Genomic DNA, 12,418 nt, shown 5'->3' with positions numbered 1-12,418 from the left:
ATGATAACGAGGATCAAGAACCAAGGTCTATTAAAGAATGTAGACAAAGCGAAAATTGGCCAAAATGAAAAGATGCAATTGAAGCATAATTAAATTCTCTTAATAAGAGAAAAAGTATTTGGACCTGTTGTCCGAACACCTAAAGATGTGAAACCAGTTGGATATAAATGGGTGTTTGTCCGAAAACACAATGAGAATGGTGAAGTTGCAAGATACAAAGCAAGACTTGTTGCTCAAGGGTTTTCCCAAAGACCCGGAATTGATTTTGATGAGACATACTCACCTGTAGTTGATGCAACTACTTTTAGATACTTAATTAGCCTTATAGCTCATGAAGGGCTCAATTTGCACATGATGGATGTTGTTACAGCCTACTTGTATGGCTCACTTGATAGTGACATCTACATGAAGATCCCTGAAGGATTTAACTTGCCTGATGCTAATTATACGCATCCAGATATAGCCTTTTCTGTCAACCTATTATCAAGATACAGTTCTTCACCAACACAAAGATATTGGAAAGGGGTCAAGCAAGTATTTTGTTATCTTTGAGGTACAATGGATATGAGTTTGTTTTATCCTAAAGTACCCAAACTAGAATTAATTGGTTATGCCGATGCAGGTTATTTGTCAGATCCTCATCATGGTAGATCACAAACAGGTTATTTGTTTACAAGTGGAGATACAACAATTTCATGGAGATCTGTGAAACAGACAATAACAGCAACATCATCAAATCATGCGGAACTTTTAGCATTACATGAGGCAAGTAGAGAATGTGTTTGGTTAAGATCCATGATTAAGCACATCCAAAAGAATTGTGGTTTATCCTCCGGAAGAATGGATGCAACAATAATTTATGAAGATAATACAACATGCATCGCTCAGTTGAAAGAAGGATACATTAAAGGAGACCGAACAAAACATATTTCTCCAAAATTCTTTTTAACTCATGATCTTCAAAAGAATGGCGAGGTCAACATTCAACAAATTCGTTCGTGTGATAATCTTGCAGATGTTTTTACAAAGTCACTCCCAAGTAATGTATTTGAGAAACTTGTATCAAGAACTGGTCTTCGCCGTCTAAGAGATATTTGTCTTCATAAGGGGGAGAAATAAATGTATTCTGCACTCTTTTTCCCTTCACCATGGTTTTATCCCAATTGGGTTTTCCGGGTAAACGGGGCAGTTCACACTCAAAAGGATATTGTACTCTTTTTCTTTCACTAGAATTTTTTCCCACTGGGTTTTTATTTTAGTAAGATTTTAATGAGGCATATCTTCGGTGGACATCCAAGGGGGAGTGTTATAAATATACTAGACTCTAACCCGTACGATGTATGGGTTTTGTAGAGTTTCTTATATAAGCATCAAAGAGACTATATTATTAATTTTAGAGTTACATTCAAAGTAATAGAAACAATGAAATTAAGTGATGTTTGAGAGTGATCGACATGCAAAATCTCAAAAAAGAAAATTATAACATTAGTTTGCATCAACAAAAATGAACATGGAATAAAAGTCATAAATTAAATTATGTGAAATTAATCAAACATGAAAATATACACAATAAAAATGAGTGTTAGTGGCTTAAAAAAAGGCATTTAAGATTACATATCCATTTTAGAAGCAACTATATTTCAATAAAAATGTTGGTGGTCTAGTGGTAAAAGCTCTAAGGTGTTGTTATGGGTAGTTGGTTCAATTCCTTGCAAAACAATTTTTAAAAAATATATTTAGACCCGCCAAAAAGGGCGGGATTAGGGTTAATTAAGGTTGATTGGAGAATATCTAACATTTATATATATATATATATATATATATATATATATATATATATATTAAGATATTCGTTCCCTTATAAAAATGAAAAAGATTCGTTAGGATTTTTATAGAATTTTTCAAGCATGTGATAGTTTTTTTTTTTTTTTAAGGAATGTGATAGTTTTTTGTTTCTTTTGTTTTTAGGGAGGTATGTGATAGTTTTATTTTCACGGGATATACCACGTAATAATTTGATTTATTTTTAATTTAGAAAAATATTGATTTACATTATGTCAACGTGTGGAAAGACAGGCATTCACATAGCCGTCTTTTCGTTTTTTTATTACGCTAACACATATAGATTATGAACGATATTTTATATAAAAAAAGTTTATATAGATTAAAATTATAAGCATAAATATTTATGAATTTCAAATGTAACAAACAAAATTGTTTAAGGTATAGTTTGAATAACAAAAGTCAGCCTAAATGTGCAAGATCCAATGGCTCAGAAAAGTGGAGGGAAAAATGGGGGGAAAATATTAAGGCAACAATAGCTTGAAGGGTTAAGCTTTAGTAATTAAGATATTTGCTTCATAAAAAAAAAGGCAAGAGGATAGGAATAAAATTGGTGCGATGCTAGATGGAATTTGTTATGTTAAATAATTGCAAACCTAAATGTGTAGAAAATATTTGATTCAAAAAAAAAAAGGAGGATATGAATGAAATTTGTTAGGTTAAAAAATAAGGATTCGGCTGGCCAAAATTATAGCAAACTTGATAACAAAATTCGGCTGACATTAATTAAGTAAGATGATCAATGGCTAAAATTGAATGGCGCCTAAATGTGCAAGATCCAATGGCTCAGAAAAGTGGAGGGAAAAATGGGGGGAAAATATTAAGGCAACAATAGCTTGAAGGGTTAAGCTTTAGTAATTAAGATAGTTGCTTCATAAAAAAAAAAAGGCAAGAGGATAGGAATAAAATTGGTGCGATGCTAGATGGAATTTGTTATGTTAAATAATTGCAAACCTAAATGTGTAGAAAATATTTGATTCAAAAAAAAAAGGAGGATATGAATGAAATTTGTTAGGTTAAGAAATAAGGATTCGGCTGGCCAAAATTATAGCAAACTTGATAACAAAATCTGGCTGACATTAATTAAGTAAGATGATCAATGGCTAAAATTGAATGTCGCCTAAATGTGCAAGATCCTATGGCTCAGAAAAGTGGAGGGAAAAATGGGGGGAAAATATTAGGGTTAGAAATAGCTATAGGGGTTAAGCTTTATTATGTTAAATAATTGCAAACCTAAATGTGTAGAAAATATTTGATTAAAAAAAAAAGGAGGATATGAATGAAATTTGTTAGGTTAAAAAATAAGGATTCGGCTGGCCAAAATTATAGCAAACTTGATAACAAAATTCGGCTGACATTAATTAAGTAAGATGATCAATGACTAAAATTGAATGGCGCCTAAATGTGCAAGATCCAATGGCTCAGAAAAGTGGAGGGAAAAATGGGGGGAAAATATTAGGGTTAGAAATAGCTATAGGGGTTAAACTTTATTATATAAGATTATAGTGGATGTCCACCCACTATACTTACCATGCTCTTCTGTTTTCCCTATAAATAGGGTACTTTGTAATAGAAACATACACAAGAGAAAATACAACTTCTCTCACTTTTCTCTCTTTCTCTTCATTAATCTATATTTTTATAACAGACAAGTTATTTTTTTTAGAAAATCGATTTTAGAATTATTATGACTAATTTATATTTGGATGTTGATGTTGAATTGTTGGTATGTTTTGTAATTTAGTTGGGAGGTCCAAACTTTGAAATGAAGAGTGGACGAAAGGATAGCAAGGAAAGCTATGTAAAGGTGGTGGAAGAATTCATTCCAAATCATAATTTAACTATATGCCTGGGTTTGGTTTGGTGCCAATGTTTCGGTTTGGAGTGGCAGTTTTGGTCGGCTGTGTTAATTATTCAGCAGGAGTGGGCCTTTCTTTTGTTCTATTTAGGTGGTTTACCTTCTGTTAATTGTTGGAGCTGGCTTTGTGGTAGCAGATGGTCTGTTTGATTTTTGGCGTGGCACCTTCTAGTGCGCAGCAGTGTTGTCCTTTAGATTGCTGTTTTTTGAGGTCTTGGAAATTGGAGTGGTGAGGCAGGAGTATTCATTTGAAGTGGATAGCTGCAAGTATGTATATTACGGGAATGGATCTTCTCCCGTGGAAATCTCTTCTATTTTCTGTAGTGTACAATCTGCACCATTAAATATATTCTCCCTCTTATTTTCAACATTTATTAATATTTAATATTCTCACATGCATTCATTTTTAATGGACATGATTTCATTGGACTCTCATGTGACTGGAGAGAATCCAAACCCGTATATTATCGGCCTCATTATCTTTGGCCTTTTCGGTTGTGGGATTTTGTAGGCGTTCCGTCTATATGCGGCGCCGGTATTTGTAGTTCTTTGTTTTTCTCCGCGAATTTTTTGCTTCTTGCATTATCTCGACGTGAATAATATTTGCCGTTTCAAAAAAAAAAATTAATTCAGGAAAAATTAATGCTAATTTTTCTTTTAAACGAAAAGATAACTATCTCATTTCATTAATAAGAACATCTTGAATACAATCAGGTAATACAGTGAAATAGTGGATACTAGCATAAAATGTGGCCGCCCTAGCAAGTCTATGAGCAACCTCATTTACTTGTCTTCTAATAAACTCTACCCTGGAGTTTGTGAAAAAGGATGAGAAGGTAGTCCTGCATTCTCTGATGATAGCTCCTAAATCAGATACATCATTTCTAGTGCTAAGGAAACTATCTACTACCCTTTTAGAGTCGAGCTCGAAAATAACATTATTTAAATTCTGCTCTTTTGCCCATCTGATAGCATATAAAAGACCAATAGCTTCTCCCTCAGACACATCTAAGAGCGTCGTTGACCAACTGGTTCTGGCTTTCACCAACCTCCCGCGATCATCCCTGATACATATCCCTATACCAACCCGATTGCTTTCTTTGAAGAAAGCAGCATCTACATTGCATTTGAAATGACCTTCATCTGGCTTTCTCCAAACTGTGTCGTCAATACGCTGTTGCTGTACATCCGCTCTATTACGGCTAACTTGCGCGTTTTGCCAACCCGTTAGAAGATTAAGGCCTCTGTCACGAACTGCGGCAGTAGTCATGACTTCATTCCTCCAGATACAATCATTTCTCTGTTTCCAAATAGACCACATAACACAAGCCCAAATGACTCGTTGACTCGAATCTAGCTCCTGCAGGATTTGAAACATGGTGACCCCAAAGCTGAGATTTAATTGAGCCATTTGCTGAACTTTGCTCCACAATCCTAATTGCTGCCTACACTACATACTCTTTGTGCAATAAAAAAAATAGATGCATACTATCTTCATCCTCATTCTCGCATAAAGCACAAGTTTTTGTGCAATTTACCCCTCTGTCTTGAAGTCGGACTCTTGTTGGAAGAGCATTTCTGCACGATCTCCATAGAAAAGTTTTCACCTTAGGAGGCACCTTAAGGTTCCAAAGGAGTACCCAATTTCCATCACACCGATGAGTACTCAAATCCACATGTTGACTGAGACTGATGCGATATCCACTTCTAACGGAATAGATACCATTTGTCTCTGACTTCCAAACTCTTCTATCGTGCTAATTAGGTTCAAATATTGGAGTATTAAGGATGCTATTAGTATCTTCGTTGCTAACAAGGTTCCTCAATAAACCAACATTCCAAAACCGAGTCTGAGATATGAATAGATCTGAAACAGTAAGCTCTTTGAATTCTTCTGGCAGACTTTCTGGCTTCTGCAAAACACCACCATCCACTAGCCATCGTTGGTCCCATACATAAATATCAGGACCTGAACCAATGCTCCATTTTTATCCTTCGCTAACAACTCTTTTAGCCCCCCAAATGCTGCGCCAAACGTAGCTTGGATTGTGACCAATCTTTGAGTCGAAGAAATCACATTTGTTAAAATATTTTGCTTTGAACAATCTGGTGACAATGTTGTGTGGTTCTGTCATGAATTTCCAAGCTTGCTTTCCAAGCATAGCCTCATTAAAAGCGCAGAGATTTTTAAAACCAAGACCCCCTTCCTTTTTGTGAATGTTAAGTCTTTCCCATGACATCCAGTTGATTCATTTGGTGTTCCTTTTGTTGTGACCCCACCAGAATGAATTAAGCATTTTCTCTATATCAACAATAATGGATTTAGGGATAGCAAAGATACTCATAATGTACGAAGGTATTGACTGCAAGGCCGATTTGATTAGTGTTTCTCGACCAGTTTGTGACAAGCATTTGCTGCTCCAAGAGTTAATCTTCTTCCACACTCTTTCCTTCACAAATTTGAAAGTAGAAGTGTGACTTCTTCCGACCATAGAAGGGACACCAAGGTATTTTCCTGTTCCAATAACCTGTTGAACTCCTAAGATTTGAGAGATAGAGTCTTTGACTGCATCATCTACATTCCTGCTATAAAAAACTTCGGACTTCTGAAAATTTATAGACTGAACAGAAGCACTTTCATACATTTCTAATATATTTTTCATACCCTGAGCTTGACCACTTCTAGCTTTAAAGAAAAGGAAACAGTCATCCGCGAACAGGATGTGATATGATCGGTGCATTCTTACAAATCTTTGCTCCACTTATGGTACCGCTTCCTTCCGCTTGACGAATAAGTGATGACAGCCCTTCAGCACAAATGATGAACAGGTACGGTGATAACGGGTCTCCTTGCCTGTGTCCACGACCTGGAACAATTGGACCAATTTTCTCACCGTTTAATATAACAGAGCAGTCAACCGACTCTACGCATATCATAATCCACTCTGACCATTTCGAACAGAAACCCATCTTCCCCATTATGCTCCTCAGATAATCCCAATCGATTCTATCATAAGCCTTGCTGATATCTAGTTTCAAAGCCAGTCCCCTTCATTTCCTCTAGTCTTGCATTGCATATAGTGAACTATCTCAATAACAGCTAAAGCATTATCCAAAATCGACCTTCATGGCACAAATGCAGAGTGATTCTCAGATATACATTTTGAGAGCACTACCTTTAACCTGTTAGCAAGAACCTTTGCCACTATCTTGTAAAGCACATTACACAAAGCAATCGGTCTCCAATCTTTCATAGATGACTGGGTATCTCCTTTTGGAATAAGAGTGATGTTGGTAGAGTTTAAGCACGGAGGGAAAGAACCATTATCTAGCCAAAAACATGCAGCCTCAAAAATATCTGTACCACAACTGCTCCAAAAGCTTTTAAAGAAACCCGGATTGAAGGCATCCGGTCCTGGACACTTATCATTTCCCATAGAGAAAGAAACCTCTCTAAACTCATCAACAGAAAACGGTCGAGTGAGAAGATCATTATCTTGTGCCGAAATAGACTGTGGAACCGCATTAATAACTCTGACCCGATCTCCATCCTTGCGTTGAAACAACTCAAGAAAATAATCCTTAGCTATAGCTTTCATACCGTCTATAGAGGTGCACTTAACCCCATTTGCATCCTCGAGATGGGTAATTTTGTTAACTGCTCGCCGAGAGGTTGCTGAAGCATGGAAAAATTTGGTATTAAGATCTCCTTCTCGGTACCAGTGTGTCTTCGCCCGTTGTTTCCAGAACACATCATCTTTAACAAGCAAAGTGTCGAGTCTTCGTCTCAGAGTATTAAAATAATTGATGTTTGAGGAGCACACCTGAGTTCGAACTCTTTCAAGTTTCTTCCTGCACTTTTCAATTTCTTTCCTTATTGGTTGACAATTATCCTTACCCCTCCCATTTCTGTATCACATAAGGACCAAATTCAGGTTCAATTAACCAAGCATTTTCAAAACGGAACTGCCTGTTGCGATTGGTCATAGGCGCTTTAGGCATGGTTTCTAGCAGCAGCGGGTAGTGATCCGACGATATAGTAGTAAGACATTCTAACCTACCTGCTGGGAAGAAATCAAACCACTTATCAGTAGCGAGAGCCCTATCCAAATTTTCCTCCACTACCCTTACTGTGCCCAAACTTTTGAACCACGTGAACTCATAGCCTTCCATATGGATATCAATCAAACCTGCATCAGAAACAGCTTCACCAAAACCATTGATTAACCAAGTAGGTCTATCTGTTCTTCCTTTCTTTTCTGAAACATGGAGGATGTCGTTGAAATCTCCTATAACACACCACGGCAGCGATGATAAACTTGCTAAATTTCTTAGGAAATTCCAAGAAGCTTTGCGCCTACCTCCCTCTGGAAAGCCGTAGAAACCAGTTAATCTCCACATTCCTTTCTGATTATCTTTAACTTCTAACTCTATGAAATAATTTTAACTTCTAACGTTAAGTTGTTCACTTTATGCAATAATACAATTTTCAATGTAAAATAATTTTTAAGTTGCTAACTTCTAACGTTAACGTTAAGTTGGTAACTTTTAACTTCTTATGAAATAATTTTAACTATATGCAATAATACAATTTTCAATGTAAAATAATTGTTTGTTTATAATTTAACATTAAGTTGGTCACTTTGATTCAATCAGGAGCACACTCGGTTGGAAGAGTACATTGCATGAATTTGGTCCATATAGACTATACCCCACAGTCGATCCAACGTTAGACCCTACGCATGCTGCCTACCTAAAACGTAGATGCCCAACACCAAATCCAGATCCAAAAGCAGTCGAATACGTGAGGAATGATCTAAAAACACCAATGATAATTGACAACAACTACTACAAGAACATTTTGCAGCATAAGGGTCTTCTCAAAGTGGATGAAGAATTAGCCACTGACCCAAGAACATCACCTTACGTAAAAAAGATGGCAGCTGATAATGGATACTTGTTTACACTGATTTTTGGTAAACAATCGCTGGTTTAAAAATAGTTACTTGCAAGATCAAGCAGTAAATCTTAGGAGCATATTTGTGCTTTGTTATTTCCAGGAAATTATAATGTTCTTAAAGGATTAAGTAAACAAGAAAGATAAAAGCAATTGAACTCAACCCAGTTGAATCCAATCGAATTTTGTTAAGTAAAAAACAAGTAAATTGTTCAAAAAGAACAAGTAAAAGGTAAAGACATTTAAGAAAAAGAACTTAAATTGCATTGATTGAATGTAAATTGGTACACAGGTTCATACATTGCAACTTGTGACTCGTTTCTCGCTTCCATACGGATAATTTGAGTGTAAGTTTTGTATGATTGAATTGTGACCACTTTTCCTTAGGAAAAACTACTATTTATACAAATAGAAATAACTACCTAAATTCGAATTCAAACTTATAACTATAGAAAAACTAACAAGTCTTATCCATCCAGTTTGAATTTCGAACGCGCCTTTAGAAATGACCGTTGCATGTCCTTATCCGAAGCGATAACCGTTCCTCGATAGGTTTCGACCGTCGAACTGAAGCACATGCTCCCAGCAAGTCCAACTTCGATTAAGACCTGAGAACAATCTTTATTTCTTTGATGACAAGATCAACTCTCCTTGATTGCATTTAATGATAGCCTTCAAAAATATAGGCTAACAGTACTTCAATGAACAATTCTCAAGGGCCGTTCAATTGTTATCGGAGAATAATCCTCTTACCGGAGATCAAGGTGAAATTAGAAATGATTGTCGTTACGTTAATGCCAATTAGATAGCATATAATCAGCTAGTTTGTATTTTGTGTATTTCCTTCAAAAGAAAAATTAATTCCATGGGGATTAAATTTACTAGTACATTCGCAGTTACTTCATCATGACAAAACCTTCAAAAGATTTGTGAGTGTAGTGTGAAGTTGTAACTATCTTATGTCTTTTTTAGTAGTAAAAGTTGATCCGTTTGATAAGGATTCTAGTCATATTGTTCACTTGCATCATCCGTTTAAAGTTATATGTTGATATATTTAACGTGTAATATACTACAATTCGAGGAATAATTATATGTCAATAAAAATCGAATAATCGGATTAAATATGTATACCACACTCAATTATTTGGATTAGGTAGAATGCTTTTTAGAAAAGTAATCAACACACCCAATTAAAATGCATGATCAAGATATTGTGCAAGAAATACAAGCTTTCAATTCACTTATTTATATTTTTATACTTTTTTTAAACCGATATCTGGTCCAAGGACTAATTCAGGGGATCAATCTAATTGTCCACTAGTGAAAGGTGACAAAGTAAGGCTTTGCGTAGATTAGCCCACATAATCTAGTGTCAAGGGGATTCGAACCTGAGACTTTAATTTCTTATGTTAGAATTTCACAAAGACATGCCCCTTGCAAAACAATGATAATCCGACTAACATTCTATCAAATTAGTAAACAACTGCATCAATCAACTGAACCAATTCGATACGGTCTTTGATACGAGCAACCCCCTGCCAATCTGGCAGGAGTTAGCCCCTTGCAAATTTGATAGAGTTTTACCCCATCGCAAAGGATTTGTGAATACCTCCTTTGTGAGTCCATCCACTTTTGGAAAAACCCCTCGCAAAATTAAGTTTCATATGGTTTTGTTGCATTTCTCAGGGGGTTCAGCGGTCCTGTGAAATACCTATTTTTCTCTTGTAGTGCCAAAAAAAAAAAAACAAAGATGTGGAGCAAACATCACTAAGAAACGAATAGTCCAAGAAACAATATTCAACCTAGAACAAATATAGCAACATATGTGTATAACAAATCCACAATCATGACCAAAGAACAAAGATAAGAGAGCAGAGGAACAAACACACTAATATTGTTTACCAACTTTGACTCAATTTGACCTACGTTTTGAATAAGTTTTTACAACTTTCCAATCCAGTATGAATACGTCTTTAGAAGAAATTTAAATAACTTACAAGAAATTATCATCCAGGGTTTTCCAAGAGAAAACCCGAATTTCTACCATTTTTTCAAGTTTATCAATCTACAAGATGATTCTAAGAGAAAAAAAAGAGAGAAAATTTAAATTCTTCCTTTAATGAGATCTCATTATCCAATATATTTAGAAAACGTTTTTCAACCTAAGAATTTCAGTCAAAAGCACTCAACCCATAATCTTTAATCCTCAATATTCCTCTCAAATAGACAATAAAAGATTCATTTTATAAGTTATGAATCTGCAAAATCCACTCCATGATGAGCCTTGGCGTCTTGAACTCGGCCCTTAGCCTTGCGCGCTACCTTTAACGCCCCGCAAGCCAGATTGAAACAACCCAAACCTGGTTGAGATTCCTACAATCCTCATTTGGAAATTTTAAGGCACACATAACAAAAATAATAAAGGTAAAATTAAAAAGGAAATAAAAGGATAAGCTCAAAAGTTTACTTGAATTACAAACTCAAAAAATAAAACTTGTACAAAAAATGTTATAGCTTTTTTTAGGAGAAACATGTTTTCGTTTTTGGAAGAGGAGAAAAATGTTATATGCTTAAAAAACGCTATGATGTTCTAATTATGTCAGAAAAAATCTTTCAAAAATCTGAAAGTTCAAGTATAGCTAGACAAATTTAAATTTAACGAAGACAAAGTTGTGTGTTAAAAAATTTACATATGAAAACTTGTCATTTTTCTTTTGTGAGAAATTCAATTTTTATAGTTTAGAAATGTTGAATGCACAATTTTTTATTTTTTTGAATATCTACTTAACAGGTATTTTAAGAACACTTCCTAAAAAAGGACTTTAAGAATACTTGTTAAAATTCTCCTAAATATAATCACATGGTGTTAACACGAAAATTTCTAGTTACACCCCATATATTTTTGTTTACACTCAAATTTACTTAAAATTTGAAGTTAATACCAAAACTATCCTTTTCATATAAAATTTCTCATAATTCTTTTTACATTGTCGCACTCTAAACTTTAACCCTTCTCACCCATAAACAATCATGGATGTGCAATCCATCTCAATGAAAGATTAAAGATTCTATCATTACATCTTCCACTTGAAGGAACAAAATGTGTTTAACAATAAACCTTAGAGAGTTTTGATGATAACAAGGTATTAAAAAATTGTCAATTGGACTAGCTAATATTTGTTCAAGTGTAAAGGACCATAGTTAAAAATTTACATCATACAAAGGTTCTGAATGAGCAAATAAAGAGCAAAGGAATCAACAAGATTGAAGCTTAGAAGCTCATGAAGGCAAAGTGCTCCTGAAGACTAGAAGCTCCTGAAGACTAGTGCTCCTGAAGACTAGAGGTCCTGAAGTGCCACGTCATCAGAAGCTGCCTTATCAGAAGCAATTTTCACCAGAAGCTGAAGATCAACTGAATTTGCGGAATTCAAGGATTCAAGAGTTGTTTCATGGATTAAAACTCGTCTAAAGATGGCAGAAGACTAGTGGAACTTTGCAACAGTCATTTCAAAAGTATTTGAAGGCATTCACTTGCAAAAGGAACAAGAGCGTTGACATTGTACTATGTACGAACTGTACAACCACCTTCTCCACTACTCTGTTATGTGTCTTCACTACAAGACAAGATAACAGCTCTGAATATACAACCAAGCCTGCAGAAATGTTCCCTCTCAACTGGAATGGATTTGAAATTGATCCTTCATAGGACAATCACTTAATCAGGCAAAGAATCATTGGTGAAAGATCAAGCTTCAACAATG

General features: G+C 35.2%; 1 pseudogene; it reads left to right on the top strand.

Moving 5' to 3' along the window:
* On the top strand, positions 1–9,654 carry LOC146954806 (peroxidase 21-like; annotated as a pseudogene).
* The last annotated feature ends 2,764 nt before the right edge of the window (positions 9,655–12,418 follow it).

This window comes from Medicago sativa, chromosome 1, assembly GCF_051527215.1.
Source record: "Medicago sativa cultivar Bolivia chromosome 1, Bolivia_mono, whole genome shotgun sequence".
NCBI classification, from domain to species: domain Eukaryota; kingdom Viridiplantae; phylum Streptophyta; class Magnoliopsida; order Fabales; family Fabaceae; genus Medicago; species Medicago sativa.
Note: the sequence above shows the minus strand (reverse complement) of the source record. Positions and strands in the feature narration are given on the sequence as shown.